Source organism: Malaclemys terrapin, chromosome 3 (assembly GCF_027887155.1).
Source record: "Malaclemys terrapin pileata isolate rMalTer1 chromosome 3, rMalTer1.hap1, whole genome shotgun sequence".
Taxonomy (NCBI): domain Eukaryota; kingdom Metazoa; phylum Chordata; order Testudines; family Emydidae; genus Malaclemys; species Malaclemys terrapin.
Window position 1 is genome coordinate 102,083,778 of NC_071507.1, and position 22,467 is coordinate 102,106,244.

Consider the following 22,467-nt stretch of genomic DNA (forward strand, 5'->3'; position numbering starts at 1 on the left):
TTAATTTTTTTAACTCGAGGCTCATAAAGTTCAAAAGCAGAAATATAGTTAAACTTCACAGTGGTCAAGGATTAATTGCTTGGATGAATTGGGACATATAAAAAGCCCCTGTAACTCAAGAAAGAAAGGGTAATTATTGATCACAGTGGCTATAAACCATTCTAAAGAACTTTTATGAATGGTGTAGCTATTTTATATGTTATAAATGTCAATTTATCGCAATTATAAATAATAGTACATCACAGTAAAAATCTTATTAATGTATATCAATATAAAATATGTTCCATCAAGTGGCACAATAACTCATGTTGATGGTTCTAACCTTCCATTACTAACCTGACTGGATATTTAGGATATTTATAGTGGATTTAATTTATTAATAATAAGGTATTACTTGTGCCAACTATGTTATACAGATTAATAGTTTTTAAATGGTTAGTACTATTTAATGGTCTCTCCCTGAGCAATGAGAAATGCGCACTGTATGTTGAATGATGGAGGCAAATAATTCAAGCAATATCATTCCACTGGCATCAACATGGGAGATTTGAGAATGTTTTTTTTTTTAATGTATTACCAGAATTTTCAATCTGCAATGTATAACAAAGAACTATTTGTTTTAAAAGACCAAGTTGAGTTTATGAAGGGGAAAAAACCTTCAGTGTTTAATGGATGGAACAGAGAATGGAAATAACTGATAGAATGCAAAGAAATTTTGTTCTGTTTTGAATGCCTTACCACTGCTCCTGCCATCTGTCATGCATGTCTTCATGAAATAAAAATAAACAGAAATGTTTGTCCTGAAAATGCAAATTATTATTATTTCTTATTTATTTCCAGTAATGCAAATGGATCTGTATTTAAGCCATTTTTGCATGAAGGTATTTGTTCATTGCCTACTTCAGAAAAATAGTTAAGATGCTGAAATTAAGCATCCCTATTCAGGAAGGGTGCTTAAGCACATGCTTAGCTTTAAGTATGGGAGAAGAGGGGATGGAGAAACTAGGACCCCAGTTCAGAAAGTATTTGAATACATGCCTAAATTGAAGCACATGGGTCCTGATTCAGGAAGTCACTTAAATACATGTTAAAGTGTTTTCCTGAGTCAGGGCCCTTTACTTTGCTGGTTTCACTCAATGCTTCCATTCATTCCATCCACCCTGGTTCTCTCTTTACGCCTTTACTTTCTGTTTCTCTCTCCTTCATTTCCCCCTTCACTTGTCCCACCCTCCCTCGCTTGCTTTGTATTCCAGCCTTCTTTATTTTCTTGCTGGTCCCTCACTCTCTATGGGCCTGATCCACAGTTCATTGAAGGCAAAAGAAAAAAGCCCATTGACTTTAGTGGGCTTTGGATTAACCCCTATACATGCTCCTCAGGTGCCCAGTCCTACCCCTGCATCCAATTGCTACACCATCCGGTTTTCCTTGAAAATGCAGATCCTGGAGCAGAAAAGTTTCTAGACTTGCTGCATAAAGCGAAACAATATTATTGGGGTAATATGAATAGAGATTCCAAATCAGATGCAAGTTAGGGTCACCAGCTGGCTGAGCTGACTGCCACTACTCTTCTGAACTATTCCAGCAGCACTACACTTGAGTTGAACTCTCTAACACCTTTTGTTTTCTCAGCGCTTAGATTTTTGGTACTGTAACAATCTGTATAGTGGGAGAGTCGGGGTGCTGAGAGCCATTGAACCAAACTGTAAACCCTGTATATAATGGAAACCACTTCAAGCCAGGGAGTGCAGCAGCACCCTGAGTTCCAGCACCTATACCTTCAAGTATGTGTACGCTGCAATAAGACATCTGTGGCATAGTTGTGGGTGGCCCAGATCAGTTGATTCGGGCTCAGGCTGTGGGGCTAAATAGTGCAGTGTAGACACTCAGGCAGGAGCTTGGGCTCTGAAACCCCATGAAGTGGGTGGGTCTAAGAGCCCTGTCTCCAAGCTAGAGCCCAAGCTTGTACACTGTGATTTTTGGGTAAGTGTGAACTACAATGCAACCCCAGGGTTAGTGGAATTTAAGTCAGCTGACCCGTGTTAGGGAATCCAGGGGCTGAGCATCTGCACATTCAGAATTTTCTAACCTGGGCTTGAATCGGGGGGTCTGGTGTCTACACTGTAGTATACAGACCTGAATCAAACCAACCATATCCCAGACTCCCTAATGACCACCCCAAATGTGGTCACACTAGCCCTTTAGCTGTGGTGCACTGTGGGAAAGCTTTACTGACCACCCTGCACCTGACAGGAAGTTTGAACAGCCTGCCAAGCAACATGGAGGAGACCCCTTTTCAAGAAGACTCCTCTTGCTTTCACTTTGATTCCTGTGGAAACAGGCAGAGCTTTCTTGAGGCACTGGTGGACATTTTGGCAGTGTGTAACAGAGCTTTGGATGGAACAGGAGGAGGAGGAAGAGTAACCTGGCATGGCAGACTTGCACTAGCTGATGCTGCCCGTTACACTCAGCATAGCCACTGATGCCCCCTATGAATACTGGTGCCTCTGATGCTTGGCCACAAGCACAGACTGGTGGGATCACATTGTCATAGGGACCTGGGATGACCAGCAGTGGGTTCAGACCCTTCGCATGAAGAAGCTACATTTCTAGAGCTCTGTGAGCAGCTTTCCCCAACCCTTCAGCATAAAGGCATGAGAGCACCTTTGCCAGTTCAGAAGCAGATTGCTGTCTGGAAGCTGGCTACCCCAGACTGCTACTGGTCCGTGGTCAACCAGTTTGGTGTTGGAAAGACGACAGTGGGTACAGTGGTGGCAGAGGTTTGGTGGCAGTTTATTGGAGGTCAGGGGTTTGGTTTACTCCAAGGTGGCGGGCATACAAAGATATTCCTGAGGTAATCGCTAGCTTTGAGAGAATGGGGTTTCCAAACTGTGCCAAGGCCATTGGTGGGACTTGTGTGTCCATAGTTGCCCTCCTCAAGAAGCACATGTACATAAAACTGCAAAGGGGACTACTCCATTGTTATGCAGGCCCCTGTGGACCACAGAGATCAATTTATGAATGTCAATGTGGGTTGCATTGGAAAGTTCATGATGCCAGGGTTTTCAATGGGGCTAATTGATTTGGGGAGGGTTCAATGCTTGGGGAGAGAAGGGGGGTTGGCTGCCATGCAATGTAGTTATGAATGACATGACAACTTATGAAATGGGGGAGGAGTTGATTCAGAGTATTTGTTTCATACAAGGAAGTAATTGAAGAGGGAATTGCTGTACCTAACTGTAGAAAGGAATAATGTTTGCTTACTAATTCCTAATTGTTCTTGATCACGTGTTTAGCTTTATTATTTCAAATACTGATTGTATGATGAGATGCAGTGGTAGCAATAAACTTTCTTGATGACATAAAAAGCTTTATTTGTAAACGTGTTAATACCATAAAACAATCACCCATTGCCAGGCAGGCCCGCTGCCCTTACAACACCCAAGCACCCAGTTACAAAAGAACATTTCCAAAACAAATTTAAAAACTGCTTGAAAAAGTGCAAACACGACAGAAACCCCCTACTGCTGCATGACCCCTGGCACACTGTTCTCCTTTCCCTGTTTTCCACGCACCTGGCACCAGGGAAGGGGTGGAAGTAGCCACAAGAAAGGGGGTCAAGAGGGATGGCTGCATGGGGTTTAGTTGCCCTTTCCAGCTGCTCTTGGAGCCTGATCGCATAGATCACCCAGACAGGGAGTTTTCCAAGCTGTTTACGCTCCCTCCCTCCTCCTCCATTAGCTGCTGTTCCTGTTCCAGGAACTGTGCAGCAAGTGCCTGCTCCAGCCCTGAAACCCTGTCCTCAAGCTGTGCAGTGAGCCTCAGCCTTTTCTCCTGTCTCTTGGCATGTGTTTTCTGTAATCATAAATCCCTCTGTTTCTGGTACTGGACCTGCTTATTGGCCCCATCAAGAACTTCAACCATAAGTTCATCCCAGAAATGCTTCCTCTTGGAACAGTCCATGAAGATATGTTGGGCCAGCCTAGGGGTATGTCTACACTATGAAATTAAGTCAATTTAATAGAAGTCGATTTTTTAGAAATCGATTTGATACAGTCGATTGTGTGTGTCCCCACTAAGCGCATTAAGTCGGCGGTGTGCGTCCACAGTACCGAGGCTAGTGTTGACTTTTGGAGCATTGCACTGTGGTAGCTATCCCACAGTTCCCGCAGTCTCCGACGCCCATTGGAATTCTGGGTTGAGCTCCCAATGCCGCATGGGGCAAAAACATTGTCGCGGGTGGTTCTGGGTACATGTCGTCAGGCCCCCTCCCTCTCTCCCTTTCTCCCTCCCTCCATGAAAGCAACGGCAAAAAATCATTTCTCGCCTTTTTTCCTGGGTTACCATGCAGACGACATACCATGGCAAGCATGGAGCCCGCTCAGCTCACCATATGTCTCCTGGGTGCTGCTGGCAGACGCGGTACTGCAGTGCTACACAGCAGCATCCCCTTGCCTTGCCTTGCCTTGCCTTGCCTTGTGGACAGCAGACGGTGCAATACGACTGCTAACTGTTGTCGTCGTCCAGTGGGTGCTCCTGGCCGACCTCGGTTAGGTTGGTCAGGGGCTCCTGGGCAGACATGGGTGCTCCTGGCCGGCATCGGTGAGGTCGGTCAGGGGTGCCTGGACAAAAATGGAAATGACTCCAGGTCATTCTCTTCTTTAAGTTTCGTCTAATGGAGATTCAGTCCTGCCTGGAATATCATGCCAGTTGTAGGCTTCTGCCTCAGGCTGCTCTCCCAGTCGGTAGCACCGCACAGTCGCACCTACCCCAGCCTACCCCTTGCTCCCATGGCTCATGAAACCTGGACAGTAGTAAGGAGCAGTTCAACTATAGGCTGAGCAAGTGCACAATGGTGGTAGAATGTGCTTTTGGATATTTAAAAGGTCGCTAGCGCAGTTTACTGACTTGGTTAGACCTCAGTGAAACCAATATTCCCATCATTATTACTGCTTACTGTGTGCTCCACAATATCTGTGAGAGTAAGGAAGGAGATGTTTTGAGGCAAATCGCCTGGCCGCTGATTACGCACAGCCAGACACCAGGGTGGTTAGAAGAGCGCAGCAGGGTGCGCTGTGCATCAGGGAAGCATTGAAAACCAGTTTCATGACTGGCCAGGCTACGGTGTGAAAGTTGTTTGTTTCTCCTTAATGAAAACCCGCCCCCTTGGTTCACTCTACTTCCCTGTAGACCAACCGGCCTCCCCTCCTCCCTTAGATCTCCGCTTACAGAGGCAATAAAGTCATTGTTGTTTCAAATTCATGTATTCTTTATTAATTCATCACACAAATGGGGGGATAACTGCCAAGGTAGCCCAGGAAGGGTGGGGAAGGAGGGAAGCACAGGGGTGGTGTAGTTGTAGTTGTCCTTCATGCCCTTGGAGATTTTTTCAAATATTCCGGCATTTCGTCCTTTGGAACGGAGTTTGGATAGCACGGATTCATCTCCCCATACAGCGATCAGATGCAGTACCTCCCATTCGGTCCATGCTGGAGCTCTTTTGTCATTCTGGGACTCCATGGTCACCTGTGCTGATGAGCTCTGCATAGTCACCTGTGCTGATCAGCTCGCCACGCTGGCCAAACAGGAAATGAAATTCAAAAGTTCGTGGGGCTTTTCCTGTCTACCTGGTCAGTGCATCTGAGTTGAGAGTGCTGTCCAGAGCGAACACAATGGAGCACTCTGAGATAGCTCCTGGAGGCCAATACCGTCAAATTGCGTCCACACTACCCCAAATTTGACCCAGTAGGGTTGATTTCAGCGCTAATCCCCTCGTCAGGGAGGAGTACAGAAATCGATTTTAAGAGTCCTTTAAGTCGACAAAAATGGCTTCGTCGTGTGGCCGGGTGCAAGGTTAAATCGATCTAATGCTGCTAAATTCGACCTAAACTCGTAGTGTAGACCAGGGCTAGGTCTACACTGAGGTCGAGCTGTGGAGGTTCAGCAGCCAGTAAAGGTCGAGAGACCTGCAATAGGACAAGACACAGAGGGTTATTGTTCCAAAGAGCTCAATAGAGGAGCACAGAATTAATTCCTGTGGAATTTCAAGGACATAAAATGTTTCATTTCACAACTGAACTTCAGTATATTGTGAAAGGGATGCTTCAGTTCACAGACTCTCCCTAGAGACAGCCTGGTTATTCACAGTTAAAGCAGTGGCTAGTATCAAACCTGGGATCTCTGGAGCTTAATGCATGAGCCTCTACTGTATAAGCTAATAGATACATCTCTCTTAGTCAAAGCTGTAGCAGACTCATCAATCTCTATCTGGTCTATCTGCCACTAGAGGGGAACAGACTGCCACTCCAAGCAGGCATAGGTTACACAGAGACAATAGTAAGTTAAAAATTCTAAGCTGTTTTTGTTTTACAAAAATTGATAATTATTTGGGTTGGGTGTGGGCGGTGGTCAGTGGCCTTGCTATAAAAGCTTTTTCTATCATTTCAGGCCTTTCACATTTTAGAAGACATAACTGTCCTTGTGGTGCCTGATTGCAAAGGAAGGTATTGTTCCAAGCTGCTGGTGGGAAACCTTCAGTTTATTCAAAGTTTTCAAACGTATAATGACTGAACAGCACATTTATGAGTGGAGTGAGCTGGTCAGCTACTGAAGTGTCCCTGGCAAATATGCCGTTCCCTGCAAAGTGATTAGCTATCTGGAGTTCCTGCTTCAGGGAAAGTTTGCAGCTATCAGCACTTGGGATTGGATCAGGTCAGAATTCATGAGGGAATCAAAAGGATGTTGTGTTAGCTTCCATTTGGCTTACCCTGTTATGTCTGCATGCAAACACACATAACTCCACAGCCTTCCTCCTCCCCACCCCATGCACATTACTGGACAGAAATTCAAACTGCAGTTGTACTTGGGACAAATGATTTGATCACTATGTACTGGATGGACTACCTCTAGCTGAAATGGACGAGATTTGGGAATGGAAAACACTTCTCCAAACCCACACACAATTCACTGTTTCCATATGACTCCATAGTCCGTTAAGTGCTTAAAGAGTGGAAGACTTAAAGGCATGGTAATGTAATGTTATTATTTTTAAGAAATAGGAATGGCCCTTGCAAAAATGTGTGCCTTTCCAGTAAAAGTACTCTTTAAGGGTGTCTTTTACTGTTTGCTTTTCCTGGTCACCATTTTGAACTCCAAGTGGTGTAGGTGAAGGGGAGAAGGGATGCTAAGGCGTTGGGATACAATCCGCCATTAGCGGATACACACTGCTAGCCAAGGCTTCTCATAACTTTTGTGTTGGTTCATAGAGTGGAAATCCCTCCCATTTCTGTATCAATAAACATTAATGTGGAGCCAGAAACTTACAGGGCTCAGGGACAGTTTCGGTCCCTTCCATGTCTGCTTCAGGCTCAGCAGCAGGATGGTCCTTGGGGGTGCATCAAATAGCACCTCTGAGTATGGACCCAGAATTTGGTGTCAAGTATCAGAGGGGTAGCCGTGTTAGTCTGAATCTGTAAAAAGCAACAGAGGGTCCTGTGGCACCTTTGAGACTAACAGAAGTATTGGGAGCATAAGCTTTCGTGGGTAAGAACCTCACTTCTTCAGATGCAAGTAATGGAAATCTCTAGAGGCAGGTATAAATCAGTGTGGAGATAACGAGGTTAGTCCAATCAGGGAGGGTGAGGTGCTCTGCTAGCAGTTGAGGTGTGAACACCAAGGGAGGAGAAACTGCTTCTATAGTTGGAATATAAATCTATAAATTTGCAAATTTGACACCATCAGATCAGGATTAAACAAAGACTGTGAATGGCTATCCAACTATAGAAGCAGTTTCTCCTCCCTTGGTGTTCACACCTCAACTGCTAGCAGAGCACCTCACCCTCCCTGATTGAACTAACCTCGTTATCTCCACATTGATTTATACCTGCCTCTAGAGATTTCCATTATTTGCATCTGAAGAAGTGAGGTTCTTACCCACGAAAGCTTATTCTCCAGAATTTGGTGCTGATCCTGTTCTGAAGTGTGCTCTGGGACTGGTTTCAGCAACAGAGTGACTTCATGGTCCTCACTCAGTGTCTTCTGCTGGCTCCCATTAGTCCCCCTGCTGCATTCTAGGGTCAGCAGGGCACCATCCAGACTGACTAGGTCATCATTCACCATGGTTGGCTCTGTGAAACTCCCCATTAAACAGTCACAATATCAGTTTGTTGCCAAGGTGCGGTTCTAGTCCTTGGTCCCTGGTCTTCTGGTACTCACTCCTGAGCTGCTTAATCTGCCCTCTGCACTGGTCACTAGTTAGGTAAATTTGTAATGCTGCAAGTTTTTGGCTATTTGCTGGTATGTGTAGTCATTCCTGGTACTCTTACTAAAAAGTCCACTGGCCTTGTTGGCCTCGAACCAAAGATTCACCAAAATCTGGTTGTGCTCCTGTGACCAAGAAGCTGCACGCTTTGCAAAAGGCTTGTTTTGGTCAGTCTCCATTGCAAACACAAAAGGCTCTCTGACGGTGAGTTTGCAGCTAGGTGGTCAGAAGATAATGGAAGGACTGACTCACTGAACTGCTGCTGTATGCGTAAGGGGGGTGGCTTCCATTTTCACTTGAGTCAATTGGAGAATCTTGGGATAGAGAGGGCAAAGGAAGTTGGTCTATGGGATTTTGGAATACTTTTGGCAGACTACTACGACTCAAGTCGCGTGGACTGCATCTACACTGCAAAGCAACAGGGCTTGAACCTTGGGCCTTGGCATGACTTGGGCTTGGATCCTCCATCCCCACAAGGTCCTAGAACCCTAGGTCTGAGGCTGAGTTCGAGAGATTTGTGTGTAGCTGGGAGGGGTGGAGGTTGGCTCACGCCTGAGTCTGAGCCCAGGCTTTCATCGAACTGTAAAGATACCCTTTTAGCCCTACAGCCTGAGTCAATTGACCCGGGCTCTGAGATTCGGTGCCGTGAGTTTTATATTGCAGTGAAGACAAACACCCTTTGTGGTGTTCTACAGTCCACCGATTCCTTCTTTCGTTATGGTAACTTTTGTACAGCACAGAGTATCTTAGACCGTATTGACACTCAGCTACATTACTGCCTTTGCTTACCAGGATAAAACCTCATTGAAATCCTGTTGGGTTGAAATCAGTGGGAATGCCCAGATGTAATTGTCAGGCAAAATTTATTCTTATAACAAAGTCACCTGTTTTGTTTTGTGTTCCATCTCTCATGATAAAATTTAGTATCTTATTTCCTTTTATTTAACTGCAGATGTGCCTTGAGCTAATAGTTTAAATGATTTATTTTTTTTCACAGTAACTCTCACTTTTTATCTAATCACTGCACGGAAAGTTTTTTTTTAAAGTTAGAGCTTGTGGCCAAATTCTGTGCTGATTTACACACCAGGCATTTCCATTAATTTAAGATGGATTGCAGGGGTCATAAGTCAATGCAGTATTTGGCCTATAGCCTCTAGTTTATTTTTGTTCTCAGACTAAAAACCACATTCTGCTCTTCTGAAGATAAAAGCACTCAGCCAAAAAAATTTAACAGACCTCTTTGCATAACCAGTCCAGAGAAAATGACACAAAATTATGCCCTTTTGATTTTTGTATGAGTATGGATATGGCTGTGATGGAGGCTTCCACATTCATGCTCTGTTCTGAATGTGGTCTGTATTTGATAATGCTGGGGAGAATTTCAAAAATGTTGAAATGTAAGTGAAAATTGGGGGAAATTTTCTATAGTTTTGTGCCTGTTTTCTTCCCTGCTTTTCAGTAGTTCTAGTATTTGATCTATGCAAACATTCCAGGGTCCTGTGTATTCCGAACAATTTGCCATGGAGTCCACCCTCATTTTTTATTCATTTAAAAATAATAATTTAAATGAAACTGTCACATACTTTCCAGCCTGTTGCACCAGAGAGCTGCAGTGGCAAAGGATTTTGACCCAGAGTACACAGGAGCTTGAGTCTGCCCCATAAATGAACGTATAACATGTTAGGGTCCATTATGCGACCTGTTCTAGTTATCCAAAGCAGAACAGACTTCCTAGTAATTCCTTTATTGGACATAATCATTGTACCAGTAGCAAGTGTTTTTAGCACTAGAGTAGAAATAAGTACTTCAGTACCTTGTTGAATTGGGGCCTTGCTAAATTGACTGCACTATAAAGACCATATCCAACTCCCATTGAATCAGGTCCAACCTAAGTGATGAATATTTCGTTAGAGAAGTGTTGTTTCCATTACAGTGTACAACATTTTTAACATTTAAAAACTATTATTAAAATATGTAGTTTTAAAACATATTTTTATCTTTATAAGGAGCAGATTGCTGCTTAATTGGCAACTGTCATGTATCAGTAGATTAGAAATGTACTTCCTGAATATGATTAATTACTCATTTCTCATCCATATTAGTTTATTAAAGCTGAATGATGTATGGATTATAAACTACAAAATATATTCTGAACGTCTAAGTGGAGATACATTATGTTTTAAAACTATCATATGAAGTCCAAAATATTTTAAACTAATACAAAAGTTTGTTGTCCTTAATATCTCTGGCATTAAGAAAAGAGATTTTTACATTGGTGTTTTAAATACTAGAACTGGCCAATTCCTAGAAAAATCAATACACAATTATAGTTTGTTTTTTTTTAAATGCCAGATTTATTTTAATGTTTCTGTTTCAAAAGAAGGGAATGGAAAATATATTTTGCAACTGTATATATGTTGTTACACTCTCAGAATAAAAAATTAATTTGAAGAAAAATCTGAATTTTTCATCAAAAGCTTCTGCTGAAAAATGTAGCAGAATAGAAAATTTTGAAAAAGCTAAAATGTTTTCACAAAATCTTTTATTTAAAAAAAAAGGCTATTTTTGAATTGAAATATATTTTAACAAATTTCCATCGTTTTAATACTGGTGTCTTTATTCCTCAATTATGGTGAAAGACTGTCATATATTAAAGGATGATTAATATATGAAGACTTATTTGCTGCAGAGAGCTGGTGGAAATGTCTTATATTTTCAAAATGTAGATGAACTTTTATGAAAAATGTTGTTCCTTTTTTAACTAACTGATGTGTGACCATCTCTTAAAGACTTATGTTCTGATAACCAAGAATTTCAATGAATCAGGATTTATATGTTCAAGGTATGTTGCCACATATATGAACTGCATTTGGATCGATGACTTAGAAGTGAAAGGTTCCCATAACGAATATCTTGAATCGTCATGTCCTCCACATTGAACTAATATCTATTTGACCCAAAATAAGAGTTTGAAATCAGAGGGACTATCTTAGCTGCTATTTGATTATTTATTTAAATCTACTAATGGTACAAGGACCTTAAAATCCTACTGTACTTTATATAAATAAAAGGTCAACTAAGTACAAGCTGCTAAAAGGATAATACACCTTTATTAAACATGTGCCAAGGTTTTTTTTCAAGATGTCATTATAATGTTTCAGTAATATTCCAGAATGACACATACTGCAGAGTAATCTAATGACATAAGATGCAGGTAACCACAGGAAACTTTCTAGGTGCCTTTAACAGATTATGACAGCACTTGTGGAGAGTTTCCTTTGTTCTTGCTCAATCAAATGAGTAATTGAAGAAAGTACACAAAGGGAACAACTATCTGACAATGAAGCAAGAGAGGGTGTTCCCTAATTTGTTAGGACACATAGTTAGCAAATACCTTCAAGGTCGGTCACCGGCACATCCAGTTGGTGTGGAAATCCTAGTGGAATTTTAGTATTTGAGTTTTTTGCAGTTACAGAATTCATTTTTGAGACTTCGTACACTTGCATTTGCAGCAGCAGCAATGTTAGAAGGCATAACTTTTATATTGGCTTTCAGAACTGAGAATTTCATTTTATTTCAAGCTACAGTATTACTAGAAATGCTACAAGTAAAGGACTGAATCAGTCTGTAATAGGTTTGTTCATATTGGTAGCGATGCCTATTGGGGGTTTGTTTAGGGTTACCATATTTCAACAATCAAAAAAGAGGACGGGAGGAGCCCCGCCCTAGCCCCGCCCCCGTCCTGCCCTAGCCCCGCCCCTGCCCCTTCCACTCCCTCCCACTTCCCACCCCCTCAGAACCCCCAACCCTCCCCCCCCACTCCTTGTCCCCGTGATTGCCCCCTCCTGGGACCCCTGACCCTAACTGCCCCCCAGGACTCCACCCCCTACCTAAGCCTTCCTGCTCCTTGTCCCCTGACTGCCCCCTCCTGAGACCTTCCCCACATCCTAACTGGCCCCCTAGGTCCCTACCCCCTACCTGTCCTCTGATTGCCCCAACCCTTATCCACACCCACACCCCCTGACAGCCCCCCCCCAGAACTCCTGACCCATCTAAACCCCTCTGCTTCCTGTCCCCTGACTGCCCCCTCCTGGGACCCCTGCTCCTAACTGCCCTCCAGAACCCCACCCCCTACCTAAGCCTCCCTGTTCCTTGTCCCCTAACTGCCCCCTCCTGAGACCCCCCCACCTGTACTCTGACTGCCCAAAACCTTACACCCCCAACCCCCAGACAGCCCCCCCCAAACTCCTGACCCATCCAACCCTCCCCCTGCTCCCTGTCTCTTGACTACCCCCTCCAGAACCTCCCTGCCGCTTCTTTGAGCCCTGGCCCCCTTACCGTGCTGCAGAGCAGCGCGCTCGGCAGCAGGGGGAGGGCAGCAGGGTCGGAGCTCCAGACTGCCGGAGGCCGAGGCGAACGGCCGGCCGGCGATCTGCGAATGCAGGGGGGGGGGGAGGGAGGGAGAGAGAGGAGGGGAGTGGTCTCAAGTTGCAGGGGAGAGAAAGGGGGAAGTGGAGGAAGGGCTCAGGCTGCCGGAGCCCCGTGCGAGTGGCACGATCCGGCCAGCTGTCCTGTAAGCCGCGCACGCTCTGCATGGGGGGGAAATCCAGACATTGACAAATTCCCCTGGACGCTATTTTTAACTCAAAAAAGCCGGACATGTCCGGGGGAATCCGGACGAATGGTAACCCTAGGTTTGTTTGAGTTTATTAGCTTTCACAAACTAAGCAGTGTGACGGCCTGGTCAGTGCCCTCTTCTGCTGTAGCAAGTAGCATAGGTCATTCAGTAGGTGGCACACTTCCCTCTGAGACAGTACTGAACCAATGCACCAGCATAGTATTAAAGGGGATTGTGCTGTGGAAAATATCATGAGTTGTAAAACCAAGGTCCCAACCACTTGTGCTCGTTAAGAGTCCCATGTCATGTTTCAGAAGAGTAATAATGTTAGCCTCAGTAATATGGTCAAAATTCAGCTGATTTGTTTGGGCAATTTTAACTTTTCCTCTTTAAATTCCCCTTGCCATTTCAAGTGGGTATGGTATTCTTCTTCACCTATCCTCAAATTGTCAGGCAGTATTACTGTGTGCAGTGTTCCAACCCAAAATAAGTGAAATTCTCTCTCTAGATAAAAAGCTCTCTGGGATTCTTTGGAATGAAGATATTCTAAAAGTTGAAGGCTGTTTGAGAAAGCTACTAATGAGAGGATATCAGGTACTAATGAGAATGTAAGTAGTTTAGCTTTAAAAAATAAATCCATGTAATTGTTAAGGTTATATAACTCAGATGTTGTTAAATCATGCCATGCTTTTGGCAAGCTTTTACTTCATCTGTGCTAAGAAAAACTGAAAAAAAAAGATTGAATACAATATGCAAAATAAATTTGAGAACTGTTTCATTTGAAAAGAAAAAAAAAGAGAGAGAGAGAGAGAGAGAGAAGTGACCTGTTCCTCTTAGCATAGTGTGGATGTTGACAGGGGAAATTTTTTTAATGCCTGAAAGTAAGGATTGTTAAAAAAATTATCTGATTCTGATATTAAAATGCAAGATCAAAGACAAGATGGGGGTGGCACTCAAGGGATTAATTTATTTTAAATTAGAAGTGCTCGTAATGGCTTGGCAGACTACACAATGCTGCCTGCACATTCTCTTATCCAGCTTGCTAATTAGCTATGAAAAAATGTGAAGAGTAAAAGTTACATTATTCAAAATTTTTCCAAGATTCATGGGCCTTAAAAAGTCCTGAAAGGACCAATATCTATAATTACAGTTTTCAAAAATCTCTGCCCCTCTCTCATTTTTTTCCGAATCACTATGTCAAATGGTGATGTGTTACTATCAAGTTACAGATATTAATACATAACAAGTTAGTTCTGCCCCGGCTATGCTTTTAAGTAAAGGTATAGATTTTGCGAAAGGAAATCACAGTTTTGAATAGACGGCTCAGAGAAACATTTTCCTCCAGGAAATAGTTCCATTAATTCTTTACCATGCGAAGAGCACATCCTTTGGGGACATGGATCAGCATTCACATTGCACTCCCAGTCAGTCCCCGGGCCAGGCCGGGGAAGCTAACGATCCAACCAGCAGACCAAATTTGATGATGAATCCTGGTCACGTGCCACCAGAGGCACGTTGCACATACACTAAGAAGCACATCCCTTCTACTAAGCCCTCTTCCACTATTATTTACACACAGTGAAAAGCTAAATACCTTCACTTTTGTCCTCTTCCACACCATTTGAGGGTGAGCTCCAAGAAATGTCTGGCATAAAGATCTGCTTCATTGTGACTTAATCAAATTATGTGGAAAAGTCATGGAAAAACTTCCATATGAGGAAAAATTAGTACTATTTAGATTAGCGAGTGTATAGGTAAGAAAGGATATAATAGAGTTGCTTAAAATAATTAATGGGATAGAGAAGGAAAATTGAGAGGGTCTGTTTACCTTCTCTTAATACAAGAACAAGGTGGCATTCAATCAAAATGAAAAGCAACACATCTAAAACTGATAAAGGGAAACATTTTTTAACGTCATGAATAATTGACTAGTGGAACTCATTGCCAATAGATATAACTATACAAAAGAGTTTACAAGCATTCATAAAAAGATTACATGTTTATATCAATAAAAATACCCCGCCACCTGAGCAAGCAATGTTCCATGGAGAGACCATGCTGCTACCTATGGCAGGTGGGAGACAATATAAACAATTACTTTCCTTTCGGCAGCTCCCTCCCTCTGCCCTTCCCAGGATTCTAGTGCCCTCTCCTCCCTGTTCCTGTCCTCAGAGCAGCAGCTACTGACCGATTCTGCTCCTCCCTTTCCCCCGCTTCCAACTGCAGCTCCCTCCCCTTAGTACCCATCTCCAGCAGAACCCATGATGAGTGGCTGATTGCAACCCAGCTCACTGCCTGTCTAAGACTAAACTAAACACAGTAAACTGAGTGCAGACCAGTGCCCTGAGCCTAAGATCCAGCTCAATGCCTCTGTCCTCAAGGAGAAAAAGAAAAGGACCTTTTCTACAGCAGCCCCTTGTCTTACAGAGACAAGAAATACACACTCGCCCCCAGCATCGGAAAGACATCCCCAGCTGTGTGAGTAGGTGCCTTTATAGGCCTCAGGGACAGTATGTGAACAGATATGTGCGTGTGGGGGGAAGTGAGTGTGAGAGGACTGTGTGGGTTTGAGGGAACCCTAAGTGGGAAAACAGAAAAAGAAGGAGGATAAGATACACCAAAATATAGTCAAATGAAGGGGAAAAAGGAGTGAAGGAAAAGAGAAGAAAGTATAAAAGCAAACAATACGTAATACATTAAAATAATAATATAAAGCTATTTCTATTAATATTGGTTTATTGATCTGGATTCCCATTGAAAAAAGGTTTCATATCCCATTAGTTTCCTGAACCATCCAGTCCTCAAGAAAAAACACAGTTCATTGAGGAGTAATAATAAAACTACTAATCATTTGCACCTCTTCCTTTTGACGCCATCAGATAAGTTTATACATTTGGATTAATTTAGCCACACAATAACTATGTTGAAGCAGGTAAATATCAGCACCTTTCTACAAATGGAGAAATTGTACTAATACTATTTGTCTAATAGTAGCTTGATGACAAAGTAGTCTAGTCTTCAAGTGCACAGGATAAGCGCACAGAGTCAGGTAATTTTTCTCAATGAAAGAATGTATTTCGTTAAACGTGTTAGCTATTTTTAAAAGTTATTTTACATTTCAACTCAATTGTACTAGAGTAAGAAAAATAATATGTCATTTTCTATTGTCTGGTTGTGGGAGCAGCAGCAGTTTTCAAAGCTAATAAATGATGTAAGCTCCAAGATCAAATCGGATTTTAATATAAATGACAATGTTTAATAAATGGTGTACAATGCTGATGATTGTTATAATTAATTATATTTTCACTGTAGCAACAGTATGATATGCTAGGTGCTTTCCATACAAACAAGAATGAATGATCCTAGTGGCCTGTGAATTGTAAATAACAGTTGCAAATCTGACTCTTTGGAATTTTCTTACTTTTTGACTTCAACTTCTTTGTTTAGAAACCAAATGGTAAAAATGTAAAGGTAATGTCACAGAACCCAGAAAGGAGAGAGAATGGGTGACTCAGGTGCCCCTACTGCCTCTGCATGAAACTGCTAGTGGCAGTTGATGAAAGAACCTGCTCTGGCATCTCAGGCCACGAGACTACGGGGACTATCATGGCATAGCTAAAGTGCTGTAGCTGTACTGGTATAACCCCATAATGTAGATGCAGCCTACATGACGGAAAAGGTTTTTCTGTCAGTGTAGGAGCACCACCTCTCCCAGAGATAGTAGCTAGGTCAACAGAAGCATACTTTGGTAAACCTCACTGTGCCTGCACTGTGGTTAGGTTGGCATAGCTACTGTGCTCAAGGGTATGGATTTTTCACACCCCTGAGTGCTATAGCTATGTCAATTTAATTTTAAATGTAGACCAGGCCAGGTAGCTGCAGTACCAACCCAAGACAGTGTTTCCACCTGCTCTCCCCTGGTGTTGGCTCTGTCAAGACGCATGCAGTCAAACATAGGCTATGCAGCTTGTCAAAAATAGCTTTTGAGCCAGAACTGAAAGAGACCTTCATGACATTGGCTTAAAAATCATGATACTTTAAACATTATAAATGCTGGGTTCTTTTTATTTGCCTTCTGGTATTTGAGTCTTCAGGATTCATTTTTCTTTGCAACTATAAGAGCTAGAAACTTTTTTAAATTAAAGCTGAGATTCTCATTTAATCACATGACTCCAGTAGCTGGGGATTTAAGAAAATCACCAAATGTTGCAAGATTTGTGATAACATTGCAAGTTGGCAACACTGTAAAAATGTCAGTTTTGTGTGGGCCTGAATTTTCATTACAGGTTTACAAAACCTAATATGAATAAAATGTTTTCAGTATGAAAATTAGAATAAATAATGCTTAAAAAAATAAACGTTCCGTGAGGCCAAACAATTAAGATGATTGTGCTAGTACCTAGAAACAAAAGTGAAACTAGCCAGCTTAGTTTTACTCTGAGCAAAAAGGTAACATCAAGAGCACAAATGGTGAAAAATAACTGATCTGTAATATCCATATTGGTTTAATTATCAAAGATATTATTACTACATACGTAAGGAATTTTATTTAAATATATGACTTTATTTTGATATTATTTCTCTAAAAAAAGAAGAACAGGAGTACTTGTGGCACCTTAGAGACTAACAAATTTATTAGAGCATAAGCTTTCGTGTACTACAGCCCACTTCTTCGGATGCATATAGAATGGAACATATAATGAGGAGATATATATACACACATACAGAGAGCATAAACAGGTGGGAGTTGTCTTACTAACTCTGAGAGGCCAATTAATTAAGAGAAAAAAAAAAAAAAACTTTTGAAGTGATAATCAAGCTAGCCGAGTACAGACAGTGTGATAAGAAGTGTGAGAGTACTTACAAGGGGAGATAGTCAACGTTTGTAATGGCTCAGCCATTCCCAGTCCTTATTCAAACCGGAGTTGATTGTGTCTAGTTTGCATATCAATTCTAGCTCTGCAGTCTCTCTTTGGAGTCTGTTTTTGAAGTTTTTCTGTTGTAATATAGCCACCCGCAGGTCTGTCACTGAATGACCAGACAGGTTAAAGTGTTCTCCCACTGGTTTTTGAGTATTTTGATTCCAATTACTGGTTTGGAACACTAAAGACTTGTTTTATTTTATGAAGTAGTAAGAAAAATAGTGGAATGAACATAAAAATGTTAAATCAGAGTACTTTGTTTCTTTCTTGCTTTACATAGTACTTCAACAGAATATTTTCCCAGGAGTTATGTGCTTATTGGAGACAAACTATATTAAAAAAAAGGTGGGCACAGATATTCTAGCATAGAATGAATTGGCACCACCCTCTTATTTCTGCCCTTCATATCTCCCTTTACTCCCTAGAACATGAGAGCAAAAGCAGCTGATATAAAACATTCTGAATCCTCATTGGCTGGCAGGGTCACAATTTAAGCTAACAGCAAACCACAGAGACCATATTGGGCACAAGTGGAGCACTTGTCCTGTCTCAGCCTTTTCACTGGCTGCTGCAGCCTGCAGGCCTCTGTACTCAGAGCAGCAGCCTTGAAAAGAAATATTGCTAACAAGTTCACATGTATGACATCCAGTATTCTTTAAGATGAATGTCACCTATCATCTATAACAATGAAAGCAGGGAGCCCTGCAGCTGACAATATTTTTTATTATTTTGTATACTTATATTAAACAAGTTACTTCATTTTTAAAATTGTTTTCTAGTGACTCTTCAGATAAATAGATATGAAAATAAAACATTTTAAAACAAGTAAACAAAATAAGCCCAGAAAATATTTAAAGCTGAAGATTCTCTTTTGGAAATACACACTGAGTTTAGAAATAGACACTGAGTTTGCAATCCGAGTAGTCTGGAAAAAGCCAGTACTGCTTTGAGCAATTTGTTTTGTTTTTATATTTCCAAAATCCCATTTAGAGAGTAATGGAATAATTGCTGAGAATCCTATAAACCTTCCCTTTGGGAGTATGGGGCAAAGCAGTACATGATTTAAAGTACGTATTGCATGACACATTAGACAAGCTACTTGGACTGGGGATGGGAACCGCAAGAAAACAGGTTCAAATGCTCAAGAAATGCAGTCAGCATCAGGAACTCTGGTATTATTTTGTTCTTCCTGACAGATAACATGATCTTGACCAGGCGAGGGAAAGGGGGTGGAGGTGGTGGAAAATAAAAAGGGCGGGGGGAGGAGGATCCCACATCCTTAAAGGAAATTCTCAAGCTGGGAAGACGCACAACTTTTGCATGGCAAGTTGAGACTGGCTCTCCTGGGAGTTCCCTTTTCAAAGGAGGGGGAGGGGGAAGCAGAGATCTCCTCTGGGTGGGGGAGGCAGCTGCTTTGCACTCGGAAGCCCTGCCTCTTCCCTCCCCCTCTCTTTCTGTCTGCACAGTGCACCTCTCTCTCTCTCACACACACACACACACACACAGAGCCCATCATTCTCTGGAACTGGATCTTCTGGTTCAGCCTCCCTCCCTAGGACGCGCTGGGGGATCCGATGACATCACTGGCTGAGCTCTCCCCTCTCTCTCCTTGTAACTTCTGTTCTGGGAAGTGGTGCCAGGAATAACCCAGTCTGTCTGCAGCTCCGAGAGGCTCCCTCCTCCGGAAAAAAACTGCGGCTTCTCCGGCCTCTCTCTCGCCCTGATTTTATTCTCATTTTAAATCAAGCTCCACCATTTAAAGCGAGAAAGAGAGCGAGGAAGCCCGAGAGCAATGGTCTATCCTACTACAAGTCAATGAACCAGACGCCCCTTGGCTGCCGGGATATCTCGATCTGTCTCTATATAAAGCAATGCCGCGGGCCACCTCGCTCCAGGCACCACCTTAGCAAAGGCGCAACAAGAGCCCCCCAGCGGAACCAACAACAACAAGGGCACCAGGAGGGGTTTCCTCCTTCCGGCTCGGTGACTTTCCAGGTGAGCAGCAGCAGCTGCTGCAAGGACCCATCCCCCTCTTAGCCCCCCCCTCCCCGCCCCTGTCATAGGCACCAGCTGACAGCCGCTTTGAGCTGGTGCTGGGGCGGGGGGGAGACACTCGTTGAATGGCGATTTATTTATTTATTTTGACTGTAGCAGGAAAAGTCCTTGACAAGTTGGGTGTTTTGAGGCGCAGGCTTGCGAGGGTTTCTGGAGCAACTTGCAAGTGCGCTGTGTCACTGGGGGCGGTCTGGCTGCAGCAGGGGTCCATGAAGGACATGTGAAGAATGGGAGGGGGGGTATTGAGGGAAACCAGTGGGGCTGTAAACCCATCCGAGCGGTAAGTCGCCTCGAGGCGTGCTGAGCTTGTTGCGATCATCGGCCCGTTTTCCTCGGATGCTGGGAACCGTTCCCCTCTAATTGCACTGGGGGGGAGGTCTTTGTTAGTGGCCCGCTGTTAGGAAATGTGGGGAATACCCAGCATGTAAGTGTATGCAGATTAGGAGCAGGCTGCCTTGCGTAATCTCCTCCTGTGGCGAAGAATGGGCATGGTTACTAAGGAGAGACACGCAGGAGGGGACACGGCTGCTCGGCTCTCACGCTGGGCTCCCGATGGCAAGGTGGGGGGTGGAAGTGGGACGCAGACGCTCCGTGGAGGGGCAGGGGGTTGCATGGAAGAGGGGGGTTGCCGCTGGAATGATCCCAGGGGCTGGACGGTGGCTTGGTGGACGCTTCAGCTGGCTGTCGCGGCTGACTTGTCCTTGTGCGTATATGGGGGGTGGGGTGGGGGGTGGGAGCGCGTGTGCGCCCCGGGCTGGAGGTGGCGGGGGCTGGATGCGTGTGCGGGGCTGTGCTGCGCTCTGCGCCTTGATGCCTGTTCCCTGAAGTGGGTGGAACGTTGGCCCGTTCCGGGAATGTTCCATGACGTGTAAAAGCCACAGGAAGGGGGTTAACAAGGGGCTCTGCCTGCTGCTGCTGCCATCAAAGCAGATGTGCTCGCTCTGCTTTTGCACATTCTAAACAGACCATTGTTCCCTTGGGGGAGGGAGGCTGGAAGTCAGCTTGCAAGGGGAGGGGGAGCGGCGGCTGTCACTGCAGAAATGAATTTATTATATAACTGGTGTCTATGGTCTGGCTGCATCTGATTATGTAACAGGCACATCCATGTTTGTTATATGTGAGACCCCACCTTGAAACATCTACGCTGCAATGTATGTGTACGGGGGGAGTCTTAATGTGCAACCAGATATTAGTCCTTCAGGGAGCTCTGTGCAGTGAAGGAGGAAGGACGGGATAGTCTTCAAGTTGTTTCTCACAGTTTTCCTTGGAATATATTACCTCTGTAATTATGGGGAAATAATATTCGGAGGTTTGGAGGGGAAATCCCAGGTTTAGTTTGGCTAGTATTACTTCACATTTACTGTCTGGGGTTCTTTACATTTTCAAAGTGCTTCACAAACATTCACCATTCCCTGCTTACAACATCCCTGAGAAATAGGTATAGTAAACGTTGTTATCCCCATTTTACAAATGAGAACCTGAAGCAGAGAGGAAGGAGCTGCTATTTCTGTTCTGTTTAATATACTTAGGATCTATTATTCTGCAGAATATGTAGAATAATCATTTTAGTGCAACTGATATAATAAAAAGCCTCATCTAGCAAGGCCTAAGCCTATCTTCATGGGTTTGTTTCCATTATTTCCATTACAATGGTAATGTGAATTGTTCAGTTTTCTTATTGTTCCCTTGTGCTACTGGAATCTAATTCAGTTTTGCCTTCACATAAATGATTATGCTATGGGGGGGGGGGGGGGGAGGGAGGAAGGGCCTGACTCTAATTTGCCACAGAACTCAATATTTTTCTAATCTATTGACTGGAATATTCAAAGTATTATTTTATTTCTATTATATCAAGAAAAATTATACTAATCAAGAAGGCTAAAAACTTGAAATATTAATCACGTCCTTACAGTAAGAAGTTTTAATTAAAAATTTAGGTGAAACTCTTGGAAAATGCCATTCAGCTCCATTTCTTTCAACAATTTCTGTTCTTGTCTTCTTTTGAGATAGAACAAGTTTAAGTATTAGAATTTGGATAATTACATGCCTCACTAGTGGTAGTCAAAGTTGTGTGCACAAAGAGTCAAGGATACTAATTTTTTTAATACCTTGATCTTATAATGAATCTGTGTTGTGGTTTATGATGGAGGGAGTAAATAAATTGGCCTGCAAAGGAGAAAACAAATAATCATTATTGTATTAAGCTCTTTGGGCAGACCCCATCATTTACATCAGCATCTAGCATAAGGAGACTCTGATCCAGATTTTGGTTCTGGTGCTACTGTAGGGTAAAGTAAATAATAATAATTATTAAATTGAAAGAACAAGTGGTCTACCAACGAACAAAAGCAGAGAATGGGCCCAACTCTTAACTATTTATTCCGGCTAAACTCCCATTGACTTCAACAGGAATCTAATCTTTAGATTAATGTAAGGACATGGTATTGAGTCATATGTATTTTGATAATGAAAATGACATGTAAACATGTTAGCTTAACACAACTAAGGTGCCAGATTCTTTGCCTACTATGTTTGCAGTATACAAACATACATCATCACTTCCACATTATCTTACAGAGTCCTTTACAATTATATTTTAAATTTCTCTTCGTCTT

The 22,467-nt window shown here is 42.9% G+C and overlaps 1 protein-coding gene across 2 annotated transcripts in view; it reads left to right on the forward strand.

Annotated features, from left to right (window-relative positions):
- Positions 1–22,467, forward strand: part of HIVEP2 (HIVEP zinc finger 2) — a 202,410-nt gene that overhangs the window by 22,484 nt on the left and 157,459 nt on the right. The window contains exon 1 of one of the 2 annotated variants that reach the window (XM_054024449.1): positions 19,277–19,792. The exons of the other annotated variant lie outside the window; for it this stretch is intronic. The gene's annotated coding sequence lies outside the window, so the exon portion shown is untranslated. Of the gene's footprint in view, positions 1–19,276; positions 19,793–22,467 lie in introns of those variants that run through there. 2 annotated transcript variants of the gene reach the window in all.